This window comes from Podarcis vaucheri (genome assembly GCF_965113315.1).
Source record: "Podarcis vaucheri genome assembly, chromosome: 10".
In the NCBI taxonomy this organism is placed as follows: domain Eukaryota; kingdom Metazoa; phylum Chordata; class Lepidosauria; order Squamata; family Lacertidae; genus Podarcis; species Podarcis vaucheri.
In genome coordinates, this window is record NC_138748.1 from 74,216,822 (window position 1) to 74,235,805 (window position 18,984).

An 18,984-nucleotide genomic window follows, 5' to 3' on the forward strand; every position below is an offset into this window, starting at 1 on the left:
CGATGAGTTCCAGATACGCGACGGCCTGCTGACCCGTAAAGGTGCTCTCTACGTTCCGGGAGACGATCTCCGCGCGAAGGTTCTGCAGCAGTTGCACGACGCACCCAGCGCTGGCCACTTCGGCAAGGAAAAGACGACGAAATTAGTGGCCAGAGACTTTTGGTGGCCCCAGATGCGAGGGGAGGTCGCGGAGTACGTCGCCAGGTGTGACACGTGCCAAAGGTCCAAGCCAGTGCACCAGAAGCCAGCGGGACTGCTGGAACCGCTGGAAACGCCACTGCAACCGTGGGAGAGGGTGGCGCTGGACTTTGTCACTGATCTGCCCAGTTCGCGAGGCAAGACGGCGGTGCTTGTGGTTGTAGACCTGTTCACCAAGATGGCGCATTTCATTCCTTGCGCGAAGGTGGCGACAGCGGAGCAGACAGCCAAACTGTTCATCGACCACGTGTTCAAGGTGCATGGGTTGCCACGGTCCATTCTGTCCGACAGGGGGCGCCAGTTTGTGTCCAGTTTCTGGCGGAAGCTCCTAGGGATCCTGCACGTCAAAATCAACCTGTCGTCGGCGAGACATCCGCAGACCAACGGCCAAGCAGAGAGGGTCAACGCGATCATGCAGCAGTACCTGAGATGTTACGCCAATCAGCGACCCGCGGCTTGGGTGGATTACCTGCCGATGGCTGAGTTTGCCTACAACAACACGAAGCACGCGTCTACGGGGGTGACGCCGTTCTTCGCTAACAATGGAAGGCATCCCAGAACCTTCCCGGGGCTCGTAACGACGGGGGAGGGGGCGCCACAGGAAGCCGACCATTTCGCAGCAGAATTGCAAGAGGTGCACGACGAGCTGCGGAGACATTTAGAGCTAGCTAAACAAGCCTATAAGGTGCAGGCGGACAAACACAGGAGGGAGGGGGAAGACATCCAGGTGGGAGACTGGGTATGGTTAGCGGCCCAAGCGGTGCCGGCCAAGTCGTTAGCTAAAAAGAAGCTAGGACACAGGCAACTAGGGCCGTACCAAGTTGAGGCCACGATCAATCCCGTAGCGTTTCGATTGGCCCTCCCCGAGGGTTCCAGAATGCACCCGGTCTTTCATAGGTCGATGCTCACCCCCTACAAGGCCCCACACAGATTTCAGGAGTCAGGGACGGCACCAGAACCAAGCAGGGAGTCACCCAAGAGGGGGAGGTCACCTAAGGACGAACCAGTCAACGAGGTCACAGAGATTCTGGACTCGAGATGGGGGGAAGAGGGAGTGGAATATTTTCTCGCCAGGGAGGGCGCCCCGGCCAGCACCAACAGTTGGGTGCCGGACTACGCTTTGGACGAACCCCTCCTCAAGGACGAGTTCCATGCCCTTTTCCCACACAGGCCCATGCCAGCACAGTTTTTCGACGATTGGCTTTTTACGCCCACACTTTCCGCCAGCACCTTCCGAGGGTTCTCCTCCGCAGAGGAGACGACGCCAGAGTCGAGCCCTCCAAGGGGATCGTGTTCGGGGGTGGACACCGACCCTTCTTACTGGTGGGACGACCAACCAGAAGAGGACTGGCGCATGAGGTGGCGGATGGGTCCTTGGCAAGCAGACCCCACCCAGGCAACAGGGGGAGGGGAGGACGTGAACATGTTGGGAGAGGACAATGGGTTTGAGTACACAAACAATGAACTGGAAGCAGAGGAGATCGACGTCGACGACCTGTGTCCGGCAGCAACCTCCGCAACGACGGAGCCCCCGGAACCTGCGCCCGAGCAGCGGGAGGGGGGAAGGGGGGGCTTCGAGGGGGGATGGATGTCAGGGGTTCAGAGACAGAGGCACAGGTGAGGGAGGAGACGGAGAGCGACGAGGAAGAATCCCAGGACAGTGAGGAAGAGGATGACAATGACTCGAGATCTTCAATGAGTCTCTCAAGTGAATCGGAGGATTCTCAGGAGGGGGCGCCCCTAGTCAGGACAAGGGGGGTCACAGGGGGGACCTGCCAGGAGCAGGGAAGCAGCAGGGAAACCCCAAGTGGGAGTGGGAGATCGGGGCCGGCTTCCCAGCAGGAACGAAGGGAAGAGAGGGGGGTTCCCAGTGTGACACACGGAGCGGAGCAGGAAAGAGACAGGGGAAGGAGATCTGGGGAGAACCTCCTGCCGGAGGAGGCGGAGAGTAGTACAGGGAGTAGTGTAAGTGTCAAAAGGAAGGTCAGGGGTAGCGAGCGCGCGCCAAGTTCAAATGTGGAGGCGCGCTGAAATGGAGAAAGCCCGGAGGAGGAGCCCAGCCCCAAAGCACGAAGGAGGGGGGAACAGGCATCTCAGGAATCCGCTTCAGGAGAGAGCAGGAGGGAAGGAACCCAGGGGGGCAGAAAGACCCTGCGGAAAAGGAAAGACAGGAAGAGGTGGTCTAGCACAAGCCTCTTAAGTTGGTGCAGGGGCGGGACCGATTCAGAGGGGACTTCAAATGTCTGACGTTAGAGACTCGGGGCTGCGCACCTCGGTTGTGGAACCAATAATGAACTGCAATAAACATCCTTGTATATAAGAAGAGCTTGGCGTTGGTCTTTTGTGAGCTGAGACCTGAGGCAGCCTCTGACACATACCTTTAAATGTTTTCTCCCGTGTGAGTCCGTTGATGTGTTGATGTGCAACTAAAGCCCTTTCCACATGTCATACATTGAAATGGTTTCCCCCCTGTGTGAGTCCGTTGGTGTAAATACAGATATCCACTCTGACTGAAGACCTTTCTGCACTCCATACACTGAAATGGTTTCTCCCCTGTTTGTGTCCGTTGATGTGTTCTAAGCTTTCCATTATCACCAAATCTCCTTCCTCAGTCCATACATTTAAATAGTTTCTCAACAATGTGAGACTGCTGATGTCTTCTCAGGTTTCCGCTATAGCTGAAGTACTTTCCACACTCCATACATGTAAATGGTTTCTCCCCTGTGTGAGTCCGTTGATGTGATCTAAGGCTTGTATTACAACGGAAGCTCTTTCCACACTCCAGGCATTTAAAAGGTTTCACCCCTGTATGAGTCTGTTGATGTCTTCTAAGGTGTGCACTCTGCCTGAAGCTTTTTCCACACTCCACGCATTTATATGGTTTCTCCTCTGTGTGAGTCCGTTGATGTTCTCTAAGGTATCTACGATTACCAAAACTCTTTTCACACTCCGTACAATGAAATGGTTTCTCCCCTGTGTGAGTCCGTTGATGTTTCCTGAGGCATCCTCCATCACTAAAGCTCTTTTCACACTCTGTACATTTAAATGGTTTCTCCCCTGTGTGAGTCCGTTGATGTATATTGAGTTGTCCACTCTGACTGAAGCTCATTCCACACTCCATACATTTAAATGGTTTCTCCCCTGTGTGAGTCCGTTGATGTTTATTGAGGTGTCCACTCTGACTGAAGCTCTTTTCACACTCCATGCATTTAAATGGTTTCTCCCCTGTGTGAATCCGTTGATGTATATTGAGGTATCCACTCTTACTGAAGCTCATTCCACACTCCATACATTTATATGGTTTCTCCCCTGTGTGAGTCCGTTGATGATTGTTAAGGTCTCCACTCTGACTGAAGCTCTTTCCACACTCCATGCATTTAAAGGGTTTCTCCCCTGTGTGAGTCCGTTGATGTTGTCTAAGACTTCCACTATCACTAAAGCTCTTTTCACACTCCATACATTTATATGGTTTCTCCCCAGTGTGAGTCCATTGATGTTTTCTAAGGCTTCCACTATCACTAAAGCTCTTTTCACACTCTGTACATTTAAATGGCTTCTCCTCTTTGTGAGTCCACTGATGTCTTCTAAGTCTTACACTATTACTAAAACTCTTTCCACAGTCCATGCATTTAAATGGTTTCTCCTCTGTGTGAGTCCATTGATGTTGTCTAAGGCTTTCACTATCACTAAAGAGCTTTCCACACGCCATACATTTAAATGGTTTTTCCTCTGTGTGAGTCCATTGATGTCTTCCAAGATTTCCACTGCAACTGAAGCCCTTTCCACACTCTGTACATTTAAATGGTTTCTCCCCTGTGTGAGTCCGTTGATGTCTTTTAAGGATTCCACTATCACTAAAGCTCTTTTCACACTCCATACATTGAAATGGTTTCTCTCCTGTGTGAGTACGTTGATGTCTTCTCAGGTGTCCACTGTGACTGAAGACGTTTCCACACTCCATGCATTTAAATGGTTTCTCCCCTGTGTGAGTCCGTTCATGTCTTCTAAGGCTTCCACTGTTATTAAAGTTCTTTCCACACTCCATACATTCATATGGTTTCCCCCCTGTGTGAGTCCGTTTGAGCAATGTAAGGTTTCCACTCTGATTGAAGTTCTTCCCACGCTCCCTGCACGTAAAACGTTTTCTCTCTGTGTGAGTCCGCTGGTGTGTTCTAAGTTTTGCATTGAAAGAGAAGCTCTTTCCGCACTCCATGCCTTTAAATGGGTTCTTTCCTTTTTCTGTTCGTTGATGTGAAATGTGTGTGCTCATTCAGTGAAGCATATTCAACATTTCACACATTTTAATGGCTATTCCTAATGAAACGAAAGGTGCCCTGTCCCCTGCAATTCTGTCTTCTCCATCACCTTTTTCAGAGTGGGCAGAAAGGAAATCCTGTTTGGGTTTCAGGAAAGAAAACACAGGGGAGGAAAGGACACATCAACCGCCATTAGCACCTTCTCTTATTTCAACATCTCCTACATTCTCCCATGTCCTCCCCATGTTCCCAATTTTTAAGAAATGAAAATGGTATGATGTCAAATCCTAGTAATGCATCAGCAACCTTTCATAATCCTCAATCATCTTTAATAACACAGTATGATCTTGTAATACCGTTGTCCTCTGAGACTGCCCTTCAAATAAAGTGGTTGCCCCCGTTTCCCCTTCTAGATCTTCATGAATCACCTGCACAGTCCCACTGACCTCAGGAGGTCCATATGGACCATTTTGGGAGACCCAGGCCTTCATCTCTTCCAGGGACTGTGGTCTGGGTCAGTCAGAGAACTAGTGACAAGGCTTGGTGCTTGGAATCAGCTGAATGGGTGCTCAGGGAAGCTCCTGTTCTGGGAGATAGACCTCCGTCTACATGCCTCACATTGCATGGAGAGAGCAGGAGAAGTAGAAGGAAAGCAGATGGCACATGGGAATTCCAGACAGAAACACCCACCCCAATGGTTCTTTATAATGATGATGTGCTGCCTGATCCTCTGCTTGTCTTCTGACACAGGACTATCCTTATCTGGCACTGGAAAGCAGGATATTCAAGGCAAGGAGATAACTGTACTTAATGGTTGGTACCCGTATTGGTCTGATACAATTGAAGTAAAAAAGTAAAAAAATAGTCCAGTAGCACCTTAGGGACCAACTAATTTTGTTCTAGGTATAAGCTTTCGTGTGCATGCACACTTCTTCATATAGTGGAGGGTAGTGGGAGATGGTAGTAGGAGTACCCTTCTGAGAAAAACCCCATCCCACCCTCCCACGATATACAAGGGTCTGGTGACATCTGTTTCAGAGTATCTGAAGAAGTGTGCATGCACACAAAAGCTTATACCTAGAACAAACTTACTTGGTCTCTAAGATGCTACTGGACTATTTTTTAATTTTGTATTTCAACTGTGTCGGACCAACACGGCTACCTACCTGAATCTAGATGTCATAGGGTATTAGGGGAGGAGTAGTTCCTTTGGTGGGGGACATGTCATGCACCTTATGGGGTAATTTATCTACCATTGACCCTGCAGTCAACTCTCACCTGTGGCTTCCAGAAGCTATCAGCATGCAACAGGGGTTCAAGCAATGGCTTCAACCGGCCAGCTAAGCCAGGTGAGGAAAGCTGATGGGTCTCAAATCCTTGGTGGGTTGGGGAATTCTGCTGCCGGTGAAGGCAGGCCCTGGTGGATGGAGAGGAGGAGAACAACAGTGAATCCCACAGTCCAGAAGGCAGATTCTGCCCATCCTGCAGAGGAAAGTGAAGGGCAGATGGGGCACGTCCACCTGGAGGCTTGTTATCTAGTCCCAGGGTTACTCTGACATTGAATTGTATATAAATTACAGTATTGAAATGAGCCTGGTCCCACTTCATATTCTGATATTTACTCTACTCTGCTTGTCTGTTTCTTACTTGAGTGCTGTTTTGGCATGCTAAGTCAGGGTTTTACTGTGAGTTACATGTTTGCTATTTTTTGGATCCTGTTATGCTTATTTGTCTTCAGTACAGTCATACCTCATGTTATGTTTGTTCAGGTTGTGCATTTTCAGGTTGTGTCCCGTGGCATCCCAGTTACTTCTGTGTTTTGCCAATTGCGCATGTGCCGACAAGCAAAACGAAGTCACACGCATTCGCAGAAGCAGCGAATCACGACCCACAGACGTGGGTTGCGTTCTGCTCATGTTGCGAACTGGCCTCCGGAACAGATCCCCTTCACAACCAGAGGTACAACTGTAATAGATTTCTCAGCTGAATTAATTCTTTGCTGCCTCTGAGCGTTTTTTGCTACTCTGCTAATTATATATCAAACTTGCTCTGGAGATCGCTATGGAGGAGCAAGATCTGCAATCTAAAGCCATAAACAGCCTCAGCGCTGTAGACCTGAAGGAGCGTCTCCACCAACATCGCTCAGTCCAGATAGGGAGGTCCTCCTCCGAGAGTCTTCTGCTGGTTCCATTGCTGCCAGAAGTGAAGTTCCAGGGAACCAGGCAGAGGGCCTCCCGCCCTATGGAATGCCCTCCCTTCAGAGGGCAAGGAAATGGGCAACTCTCTGACATTTAGAAGACAGCTGCATTGGGATGTTTTTAATGTTTGATGTTTTACTTTTTTATGTACTTTAAGCTCCCCGGAGTGGCTGGGGAAACCCAACCAGATGGACAGGCTAGGCTATAAATACTGCAATTATAAATACTGCAATTATTCTTATCATGCCCCTGAGCACGGCTGGGGAGGGTGGGGGTATAAATAAAATTTTATTTTTATTATTTTATTATCATCATCATCATCTTGTGATTTTTAAAAGTTATTTTGGAATTCGTACTGCAATATCAGCTCACGAAATGTTATGGGTGGAGAAAATAACAGGGTTGCTGTAAAATATAATCCCACCCACAAACTCTCATTCACACACAGTCTGTCAATTTGGAGGGGGGGGGTCACACACCTCACCTGTGCTAATACTGGCAGTCTTTGGCCTGCACAGGCACACCCGGTGTGTAGAGCCTCCAGCCACACAGGGACTGTCTATCATGAAAATAGGTCCTTTGACTGGGAAGATTCATGCAATTGCTATCATCGGATGCTGAAGGATTGTATCTCAGCTTGTCAGTCACTCTGACACTGCCTAAAAAGAATAAGAGGAACAGAAATGCTTTTGAGGTGCAACTTCCATATCAATCCTGAGAGCCAATCCATGGACTCTGCACCCCCGTTTCTGATGACAGGTGTACATTATCCTCATCCTCAGTGGAAAAGACAATAAAGATGGAAGCCTGAGAGAGAGGAAAAGGTTTCTGGCTGCTTCCTGGGTGGGATTGTGGAAACCAAGACCCCCTTCTGAGAAGGCCTCTCCCCTCCCCTCTTCCCCTCTGGATTTCCTCTTCTCTCCAGGGGACCAATGGTTGGACTGGGCAGAACCCCTGGGTCTGGACAGGGCAGGGGCTTATGGGGTGGGAAGAGGATGGAGGTTGCAGGAAGGAAGGAAGACACGACCCCCCACTTTCCAGGGATCCCTCTCTGGTCGCCTTGAAGGGGTGGCCCATTCCTGGGTGGGAGGGAGAAGCCAAGGCGCCCCCTCTGGAGATTCCTCAAGGAAGCCACAATGGAGCGGTCTCCCCAAAGGCTGGTCTTCCTAGCTCTCCCCCCCCCAATGCTGCTGGGATGCTCCCCTCCCTCCACCCCCACTTCCTCGACCCCCTGCCTCTCTCCAGCGTCTCCCCAGCACCCAGAGGCCCCCTTGGCCCGGCCCAACCCTCGCCATGCGTGCCCCATCTTTCCATCCGGAGGGGCCACCCCAAGACGAGATGGGAAGGGACTGGGTGGGGTCTCTATCCAGGCGTCCCTCGCGCCCGCTAACCCTTTCAAGGCCTGACTCTCTTCCCGCGAACCCCACAGCGCCCCGGGGATGCCTACGTGGGGGAAACGGGTCAAGGAGGCCCTCGTGGGGACTCCCAGGGTGGGGGCCCCATATCCGCCCCTGCGAAGGCGCCTAAGGGGCGAAGGAAAGCCCCCTTCGCAGCACACGTGCAGGGATCCAGACCCTGCCGACGGGGCTCACGGAAGGCGCTTGGGGGAGCTGGCGGGGGTCTCTGGGTCCTTTTCTCCCCCCTCCCCCCCCGGGACCCCTTTACCTCTTTGTCTTCGCTCCCGATTCTCCTTTCCCGCAACATCCACCGGGCGGGGGTTCCCTCCCCTGCCGCCCTACCTTTCCTTTCCAAAGCGCCCCCCCCCCGAGCTAGGGCGCAGAGCAGCAATCCGGCGCAGAAGCTCCACCTCCGTGAGAAGAAGGCAGGGTGGGAGGGGCTCACCCCCCCCCCCATTCCTGGGACAGAAGAGCCGGATTGGAGGAGGAGGAGGAAGGGGTGGGACGTTGGGGGGCGGGATCTGGGCTTGTGGGGGCGGGGTGAGAGGAGGAGGTGCCGGGAGGGGAGGGAAAGAATGGGGGGGAGGAGAGGAAGGTTCCCCCTCCCCTCCTCTTTCTGGGGATCAGGAGAGCGGGAGAGGGGCTGATCCCGGCAATCCAATTGCAAAGTGGGGTCCCGCACAAACAGTGTTTACATTGCAAATTTCTTCCCTCCCCCACCCCACGCCATGAACTTAGATCCGTCCACGTTTTAGGTATTGGTGCTATTAACACCAGGAATGGGGGGGGCGGTTAAACGACTCCCAAAAAACCCTGTCCCCAACGCAGCCTCTGACTAAGTACAGGACAATGACCATTGAGACAGGCACCTTCCATGCACAACAGCAAAGAGGCTCAGAAAAGCAACCTATAAAATTGTAGCAATAAGCCGATACCATGAATCGGACTGTGTCCTCCGACTACCCAATACTGTATAGAAAACTGAAGAAGCTTCAAATAATCGCCAACATTCAACGGTTTGATGGATTTCCTGGGTTCCAACGACTAATGACTCCTCTGGAATTGGGGGATCCAGGGCTCCCCCTGACTCCATAATCCCTTAGGAGGCAGGAGGCGATCAAGGGCAGCACATGCCCCAGGCAGAAATCCATCGGGATGGTGGGTTGAATTCTGATGCTTTCAAAGGAGAAGCCCATTAAAGCCTTGCAGCTGGGGGGGATGGGTAAATACTATTATGGTTCTTTGGGCTGTATATTGTCTCCCTGCTTATTTGACATATGCAGAATTCATCATGCGAAAGGCTGGGCTGGATGAATCCCAAACCGGAATTAAGATTGCCAGAAGAAAAATCAGCAACCTCAGATATGCAGATGACACAATCTTGAGGGCAGAAAGCAGGGGCGCCGACTTATAAAAAATATTGGGGGGGGGCCCATACCGGGGTCCTGCCGCTGGTTCGCTCGGGTAGCCGGGAGAACGCAGTTCGAGGTGGCGGTGTTGGGGAGAGACGCTCGCTCAGGGCGCCACTAGACTTGGCGGCCGGCGGCCTATCTGGGGGGTTTTTGAGCGTATTTCGGCGGAGCAATTGGGGAGGAGGGGGCTTGTTGCCGGATTCTTCAGCTGAGCCGGAGATCCGCTGCTGGGGGTCCCTGGGCCGAGTTGTGAGCACGGCCTGCTGAAGGGAGATCCAGCCGATTGCGCGACGGGGACGGCCGGGGCTCTCCGGCTAGGGCGCGCGGCTGGCTGGCTGGCGAGGGAGCAGGTGGGGAGGAGGCGGGGGTCCTCACTCTCTTAGGAAACGCACCCGCGCGCCCGATTGCCACGAAGTCCGAAGGGTGCGTGTGTGGAATTAAAAAGCTAAAACGAGATACGGGCAGGGCAGGCAAAGAGTTTTCTGCAAGAGGATGGAGGGCAGGTTGAAGAGAAAATCACTCAGGATGAGACAGTCAAATCAGCCATGATAAAATGGGCTCAGGATATTGGGTATAACATCATGTTTGAGGACTGGGAAAGGTTATGGACCACCGGAATGAAATTCACGGCATGTAATGCCTTGAAGGAAAATATTATGAAAATGATTTATAGGTGGTACATGACCCCAGTCAAGCTTGCAAAAATATATCACCTGTCTGATAATAAATGTTGGAAATGTAAGGAGGCTGAAGGGACATTCTTTCACCTCTGGTGGACTTTTCCAAAAGTGAAGGCCTTCTGGGAAATGATCTATAATGAGTTAAAAAAGGTATTTAAGTATACCTTTCCCAAGAAACCAGAGGCCTTCCTCTTGGGCATTGTTGGCCAGAAAGTGTTAAAGAAGGATAGAACTTTCTTTATGTATGCAACTACAGCAGCAAGAATACTTATCGCAAAATATTGGAAGACACAAGATTTGCCCACACTGGAAGAGTGGCAGACGCAATTGATGGACTACATGGAACTGGCTGAAATGACTGGCAGAATCCGAGATTTGGGAGAGGAAACAACGGAAGAGGACTGGAAAAAATTTAAGGACTATTTACAAAAACAATATAAGTTGTATGAAAAATTTACACGATTCGGAAACTATAGCTTCAGCAATTAGATTTGGGAAACAGGAAATTATATTTTAAGTAAGAAAAGGTCAAAATCTAAGGTAATACTATGTTTAATTTAAGATATAAGTAACTGATGAAAAGTATGTTAAATTTAGAGGTATAGTATTTGAAAAGTACAAAATAATAATAATAATAAGAAGAAGAAGAGTTTGGATTTGATATCCCGCCTTTCACTCCCCTTCGGGAGTCTCAAAGCGGCTCACATTCTCCTTTCCCTTCCTCCCCCACAACAAACACTCTGTGAGGTGAGTGGGGCTGAGAGACTTCACAGAAGTGTGACTGGCCCAAGGTCACCCAGCAGCTGCATGTGGAGGAGCGGAGACACGAACCCGGTTTCCCAGATTACGTGACTACTGCTCTTAACCACTACACCACACTGGTACGAAACAAGGTAATAATTTGCTGATATCTTTATTATAAAGAATGCAGGGTAAGGGAGATGCGAGGAAGTCCAGTTAGTTATATAAAAAATGTGTTGAATGGTTGGTTTTCTTTTCTTCTTTTTCTTTTTTTCTTTTTCTTGTTCTTTTACTTTTTTCTTCAGTGTATGTTTCTAACTTTGTATTTGAAAACTTAATAAAATATTTATATATATAAAAAAGAGAAAATCCTTTCGCTTTTCTGGGGCTCAGGGAAGTCTCAGAGCCGGAGGTTGGGGAAGGGACCCCCTTTGCTCTGCCCTCTTCTCCCGTCTTAGATTCGCATGGGGGTCCCCGCCTGAGCTTGCCTGGCCACCGGGCCACACAAGGGCCGCGCTCTACGCGGCGCACCTTGCTAGCCGCGCAGCTGTCCTCCGCGGCTGTGGAGCAGCCCTGCGCCGGTGCCCAGCCCCTCTGGGCGCCCGCTGCGCTGCCAATGACAAGTGGGCGACGTCGCGGGCGGGGAAGGCGTCGCTTTCTTTCCCGATCCTTCATCCTCCCAGTCTTCCAGCCCTTTTTTGGGTTGGAAGCTCGTCTCGTTGGCCTTTCTCCTTTCTTCACCCTGCGCGCAATTTTCCTCCCTCGTCTCCCTCCCCATTTCTCCTTCCTTCCTTCCTTCCTTCCTGACGGGCTCGGGTTCGGGCTTCGGCTCAGGCTCGGGCTTCGGCTCGGGCTCAGGCTCGGGCTTGGGCAGCCACAGCGTCAGCGGTGTTGGCGATCGGCGGCGCGGGGGGATGGTCCTCCCGGGGGAGCCGGCGCTGCTCAATGGGGTTGCCAAGGAGACAGGCCGGCCGCCCCCCTCCCCCGGCCCGGCGCCCCCCGCCGCGCCGGTGCCCGTTATCGAGCTGGTGCGCGCCGGGCGCCCTATAAAAGCCGCGGACGCGCCCACCGCCGCCTGAGATTATTGGGGGGGCTGAGCCCCCCAAACGAATTTTTGAGGGGGCTCGGGCCCCCTCAAGCCCCATGGAGTCGGCGCCTATGGCAGAAAGTGAGGAGGAATTAAAGAACCTTTTAATGAAGGTGAAAGAGGAGAGCACAAAATATGGTCTGAAGTTCAACATCAAAAAAACGAAGATCATGGGCACTGGTCCCATCACCTCCTGGCAAATAGAAGGGGAAGAAATGGAGGCAGTGAGAGATTTTACGTTCTTGGGCTTCATGATCACTGCAGATGGTCATGAAATTAAAAGACGCCAGCTTCTTGAAAGAAAAGCAATGGCGAACCTAGACAGCATCTTAAAAAGCAGAGACATCACCTTGCCGACAAAGGTCCGTATAGTTAAAGCTATGGTTTTCCCAGTAGTGATGTATGGAAGTGAGAGCTGGACCATGAAGAAGGCTGATCGCCGAAGAATTGATGCTTTTGAATTATGGTGCTCATTGTGGGAGTTTACTATAGATCCCCAAGCCAAACGGAGGACATAGATGATGCCTTCCTGGAACAGATGGCCAAGCATGCAAAAGGAAGGGAGATAGTAGTAATGGGGGACTTCAATTACCCGGATATTTGTTGGACGTCAAACTCAGCCAAGAGCATAAGGTCAAATAGATTCCTCACTGGCCTTGCAGACAACTTCATTGTCCAGAAAGTGGGAGAAGCAACAAGAGGAACAGCCATTTTAGATCTGGTCCTAACCAATGTTGATGACCTGGTTAGTGGGGTAGATGTGGAAGGATCATTAGGCGCGAGTGATCATGCTCTTCTGAAGTTTACTATACAGCGGAAAGGAGCAGCCAAGCATACTAGGACTCAATTTCTTGACTTTAAGAAAGCCGACTTCATAAAACTTAGGGAAGTGCTGGGTGAGATCCCATGGACAGCAATACTTAAAGGAAAGGGAGTTCATGATGGCTGGGAGTTTGTTAAGAGGGAGATAGTAAAAGCACAACGACAGGCAATACCAATGAGACGGAAACATGGAAGGTGCCTAAAGAAGCCAGGGTGGCTATCTAAAGAACTTTTAACTGAATTAAGATTAAAAAAGGATGTGTACAAAAAATGGAAAAGGGGGGAAACCACCAAAGAGGAATTCAAACAAATAGCCAGCACGTGTAGACACAAAGTCAGAAAAGCTAAAGCACAGAATGAACTCAGGCTTGCTAGAGAGGTTAAAAGCAACAAAAAAGGCTTTTATGGGTATGTTCGTAGCAAAAGGAAGAACAAAGAAACTGTGGGGTCACTCAGAGGAGAAGATGGTGAAATGCAAACAGGGGACACAGAAAGGGCTGAACTACTCAATGCCTTCTTTGCCTCAGTCTTCTCCGATAAAGAAAACAATGCCCGACCTGAAGAATTTGGAGCAAATGATTCAGCAAAGGAAACACAGCCCAGAATAACTAAGGAGATAGTACAAGAATATTTGGCTAGTTTAGATGTATTCAAGTCTCCAGGGCCAGATGAACTGCATCCAAGAGTATTAAAAGAACTGGCAGATGTGATCTCAGAACCACTGGCAGTCATCTTTGAGAATTCCTGGAGAACAGGCGAAGTCCCGGCAGACTGGAGGAGGGCAAATGTTGTCCCTATTTTCAAAAAGGGGAAAAGAGAGGACCCAAATAATTACCGCCCAGTCAGTCTGACATCAATACCAGGGAAGATTCTGGAGCAGATCATTAAGCAAACAGTCTGTGAGCACCTAGAAAGGAATGCTGTGATCACCAATAGTCAGCATGGATTTCTGAAAAATAAGTCATGTCAGACTAACCTGATCTCGTTTTTTGACAGAATTACAAGCCTGGTAGATGAAGGGAACGCAGTGGATGTAGCCTACCTTGATTTCAGCAAGGCATTTGACAAGGTGCCCCATGATATTCTTGTAAAGAAGCTGGTAAAATGCGGTCTTGACTATGCTACCACTCAGTGGATTTGTAACTGGCTGACTGACCGAACCCAAAGGGTGCTCATCAATGGTTCCTCTTCATCCTGGAGAAGAGTGACTAGTGGGGTGCCACAGGGTTCTGTCTTGGGCCCGGTCTTATTCAACATCTTTATCAACGACTTGGATGATGGACTCAAGGGCATCCTGATCAAATTTGCAGATGACACCAAACTGGGAGGGGTGGCTAACACCCCAGAGGACAGGATCACACTTCAAAACGACCTTGACAGATTAGAGAACTGGGCAAAAACAAACAAGATGAATTTTAACAGGGAGAAATGTAAAGTATTGCACTTGGGCAAAAAAAATGAGAGGCACAAATACAAGATGGGTGACACCTGGCTTGAGAGCAGTACATGTGAAAAGGATCTAGGAGTCTTGGTTGACCACAAACTTGACATGAGCCAACAGTGTGACGCGGCAGCTAAAAAAGCCAATGCAATTCTGGGCTGCATCAATAGGAGTATAGCATCTAGATCAAGGGAAGTAATAGTGCCACTGTATTCTGCTCTGGTCAGACCACACCTGGAGTACTGTGTCCAGTTCTGGGCACCACAATTCAAGAGGGACACTGACAAACTGGAACGTGTCCAGAGGAGGGCAACCAAAATGGTCAAAGGCCTGGAAACGATGCCTTATGAGGAACGGCTAAGGGAGCTGGGCATGTTTAGCCTGCAGAAGAGGAGGTTAAGGGGTGATATGATAGCCATGTTCAAATATATAAAAGGATGTCACATAGAGGAGGGAGAAAGGTTGTTTTCTGCTGCTCCAGAGAAGCGGACACGGAGCAATGGATCCAAACTACAAGAAAGAAGATTCCACCTAAACATTAGGAAGAACTTCCTGACAGTAAGAGCTGTTCGACGGTGGAATTTGCTGCCAAGGAGTGTGGTAGAGTCTCCTACTTTGGAGGTCTTTAAGCAGAGGCTTGACAGCCATATGTCAGGAGTGCTCTGATGGTGTTTCCTGCTTGGCAGGGGGTTGGACTCGATGGCCCTTGTGGTCTCTTCCAACTCTATGATTCTATGATTCTATGAGACTCTTGAGAGTCCCATGGACTGCAAGAAGATCAAACCTCTCCATTCTGAAGGAAATCAGCCCTGAATGCTCACTGGAAGGACAGATCCTGAAGCTGAGGCTCCAAGACTTTGGCCACCTCATGACAAGAGAAGACTCCCTGGAAAAGACCCTGATGTTGGGAAAGATGGAGGGCACAAGGAGAAGGGGACGACAGAGGACGAGATGGTGGGACAGTTTTCTTGAAGCTACAAAAAGGAGCTTGACCAAGCTGTGGGAGGCAGTGGAAGACAGGAGGGCGTGGCTTGCTCTGGTCCATGGGGTCACGAAGAGTCGTACAGGACTAAAGGACTAAACAACAACATTCTTTGGGGAAGAGGGAAGTTAAAACATGTGGGAAACTGGGGTTGTTGACAGGGGTGGGTGACGGGTCCATGGTTCTGAATGCCAAAGACTCCTACTTTGTGACAAATCTGTGATGCATCAAAGATGCTGTTGAAAAATGTATTGTGGGAAATGGGGAGAGGTCTTAAAAATTCATGCAACCATCTTCTCGGGGTTCCTACTCTTGGTGTGTTTGAACCTTGTTGCAACAAATAAAGATCAAGTCAACTGACTGCTGTTTTGCATCTTTAACTTGGCTGGAGGCTCCTTCTTTTGCTGACCCCAGAGAGACCTGCTGGGAGTGGGAACCTGAGGATCTGGGCAGCAAAGTAAACCCACACCCAAGGATATTTTCCTTCTCAACTCTTTCCCACCTGAGCCTCACCCCCTTACCTAAAAGCCTGACACCCACAATGTGACAGGATTGTGACACCTGCCCTCAGCAAACAAAATAGATCCCTGCCCCCCAAGCCAAGCAACCCCGAGGGGCTGAGATGCCCCAATCCTTGAAATGAGAAGGGGAGATGAAACCTTGAGGGAGCAGGTGGGGAGGCTGTAGAGGCTCCAGAAACTCCTCCTCGCTGGTTCCTCCACTCCACTCCCCCCCCCCACATACTGCCTGCCTCCCCATGGCTCCTACGGCACCTTCACCCTACAGCTCCTTCACATGTGGGGAAGCTGCAGTCCCTCCACAGGGGCCACTTGGGCCTGATCCTGCAGGGCTCATCTGACGTTCTGAGGCAAGTGAACGCTCCTTTGTCCTTCAGGGAGAACAGGGTTTCCCAAACTTGGGTCTCCAGCTGTTTATGGACAATAGCGGGCATCACCCCCTAGCTAGCAAGACTAGTGGTCAGGGATGATGGTGAAAAAGATCGTAAAACAGCTCCTCCTTAAGGGATGCAAGAGGAGCCCATCTAGGAAACCGTAAGTCTCCCAACGGTTGGAGAAACTAAGAGACCAACCAGAGTAATGCTGGAGCAAACCAGCTGCTAAGTCTGATTTTTATTAAGTTAAAAAAGGTAAAGCACCCCTGGACTGTTAAGTCCAGTCAAAGGTGTTTATGGGCTTGTGACTTTCATTTTACTTCCAGGCCCAGGGAGCTGCCGTTTGTCCACAGACAGCTTCCTGGGTCATGTCGCCAGCATGACTAAACAGTTTCTGGGACAACAGGACACCATAATGGAAACCAGAGTGCACTGAAATGCCATTTAGCTTCCCACAACAGCAGTACTGATTTATCTATTCGTACTTGCATGCTTTCGAACTGCTAGGTTGGCAGGAGCTGGGACAGAGCAATGGCAGCTCATCCCGTCTTGGGGATTCGAACCGCTGGTCAGCTAGCCCGAGAGGCTCAGTGGTTTAGACTGTGATACATAGATAGCAGTCAAGTACAACATTCCTAGTTAGTCTAGAGTGGACATGCAAGGGAATGTCTGGTCCAGTCAGTCGAAAACATCCTGTTTCCTCCTGACTGGGACAAACTTCCTTTAGCATGTGACTAGAGGTGGGCGTGACCTTACCTGTTCAGGTAACAAAAGCACAGGGCAAGCAGACCCCTCTCTCTCTTTCTCCATCTTGCTTTCACCATGTGAGCTGCAGTGAGTGACAGTCTGCAGTCACTGGGATCAACCCCTCATATGGGGGTAGATCCACGTGTATATACTTTGTAACCAAGTCTGCCTTCAGGGAGCCATCTGTGAACTGAATGTGTGAGTAAACTTCTTTTATATACTTTACACAAGATTGTGTTGTGTCTATTCTTTTTAAGAGGGATATAAGGGAAATTACCAGGAATCTTATATTGAGAAGCTTAAACAAGCTTGCAACAAGCTAACCACAATGTGTTTAAAAGGGGAATGCAAAACTCTGCTAAGTTATAGAACTTGCTAGCACAAGTTAGGAAGTATATTAAACAATATATCCTCTCCTGCCTCTCTGAACATTCCCACAAAGGGTTATTGGCTCCAGCATTGTGTATTTTTGAAGGATTGCAAAGGATTGAGATCCTAAGCTGAAAAGTATTTTTCTGAGCATACTTCCTGGTAAGCACATGGTCCTTTGTTCCATAGTGTAGTGGGGATTAAGCACCCTCCCCCCAGTCCCTCAGAGTTCACAGTGACCTAAGGCAGTGAAGATCTGTTTTGTATTTTGAGATTTTTTGAGATTTTGTATATTTTTGAATTTTGAGGTGGCCAGTATAGCTTTTGATAGTGATGCAGGGCAAAAAATGCCTATGCTGAATGAATAAAATTTTGTACACTGGAAGCAACATTTAATAGCACTTCTAAAAGCAAAAGGAGTCTCTGGAGGTCTAGGGACAAAGTGAGAGCTGTTTCCTAGTTCTGCTGGATCTCTCAGTGGCTTTTGATACCATCGACTATAGCTGGGTGCACTGTCATACAGTGGTTCCACTCTTCCTCCTGGGCCGTGTTCAGAAACTGGTGGTGGGGGATGAGTTTTCAGACTCCTCAGCTCTCACTTGTGGGGTGCCTCAGGGTTCTGTCCTCTCCCCCATGCTTTTTAACATCTACATGAAGCCACTGAGAGAGAGCAACAGGGGATCTGGGCTGGGTGTTCATCAATATGCAGATGATACCCAGCTCTACCTCTCTTTTAAATCAGAACCAGTGAGGGCAGTGAAGGTCCTGTGTGAGTGTCTGGAGGCGGTAGGAGGATGGATGGTGGCTAACAGATTGAGGTTTAATCCCAACAAGGCAGAAGTACTGTTTTGGGGGGATAAGGGGCAGGATGGTGTGGAGGACTCCTTGGTCCTGAATGGGGTAACTGTGCCCCTGAAGGACTAGGTGTGCAGCCTGGGAGTCATTTTGAACTCACAGCTGTCCATGGAGGCACAGGTTAATTCTGTGTTCAGGGCAGCTGTCTACCAGCTCCATCTGGTACGCAGGCTGAGACCACAGACTGTCTCTCCAGAGTGGTGCATGCTCTGGTTATCTCCTGCTTGGACTACTGCAATGCGCTCTACGTGGGGCTACCTTTGAAGGTGACCCGGAAACTGCAATTAATCCAGAATGTGGCAGCTAGAGTGGTGACTGGGAGTTTAAAAGGGGAATGCAAAACTCTGCTAAGTTATAGTACTTCCTAGCGCTGATGCTGGTGGAGACTCTTGAGAGTCCCATGGACTGCAAGAAGATCAAACATATCCATTCTTAAGGAAATCAGCGCTGAGTGCTCACTGGAAGGACAGATCGTGAAGCTGAGGCTCCAAGACTTTGGCCACCTCAGGAGAAGAGAAGACTCCTTGGAAAAGACCCTGATGATGGGAAAGATGGAGGGCACAAGGAGAAGGGGAAGACAGAGGACGAGATGGTTGGACAGTGTTCTCGAACCTACAAACATGAATCTGATCAAACTGCGGAGGCAGTGGAAGACAGGAGTGCCTGGCGTGCTCTAGTCCATGGGGTCATGAAGAGGCGGACACGACTAAACAACTAAACAACAACAAAGCACAAGTTAGATAGGATATTATTAAACAATATATCCTCTCCTGTCTCTCTGAAAATTCACACATAGACCACAGCGCCACCCGCATCCTCCCTGATCTTTTATTAATAGACCTTCTGCAGCAGGGTCTCAAGGCACTCACGTGGGAGGAAGGGGGGAACTCTGAACAAAAGAAATACC

The 18,984-nt window shown here is 49.8% G+C and overlaps 2 protein-coding genes across 3 annotated transcripts in view; both read right to left on the bottom strand.

Moving 5' to 3' along the window:
* LOC309541252 (uncharacterized protein) overlaps positions 1–18,984 on the bottom strand; it is a 246,014-nt gene that overhangs the window by 143,320 nt on the left and 83,710 nt on the right. Inside the window, exon 4 of the mRNA XM_082238889.1 lies at positions 5,733–5,871. The gene's annotated coding sequence lies outside the window, so the exon portion shown is untranslated. The remainder of the gene's footprint in view (positions 1–5,732; positions 5,872–18,984) is intronic.
* LOC309541304 (uncharacterized protein) overlaps positions 1–18,984 on the bottom strand; it is a 118,446-nt gene that overhangs the window by 63,449 nt on the left and 36,013 nt on the right. The window contains exon 1 of one of the 2 annotated variants that reach the window (XM_082239021.1): positions 5,331–5,452. The exons of the other annotated variant lie outside the window; for it this stretch is intronic. The gene's annotated coding sequence lies outside the window, so the exon portion shown is untranslated. Of the gene's footprint in view, positions 1–5,330; positions 5,453–18,984 lie in introns of those variants that run through there. 2 annotated transcript variants of the gene reach the window in all.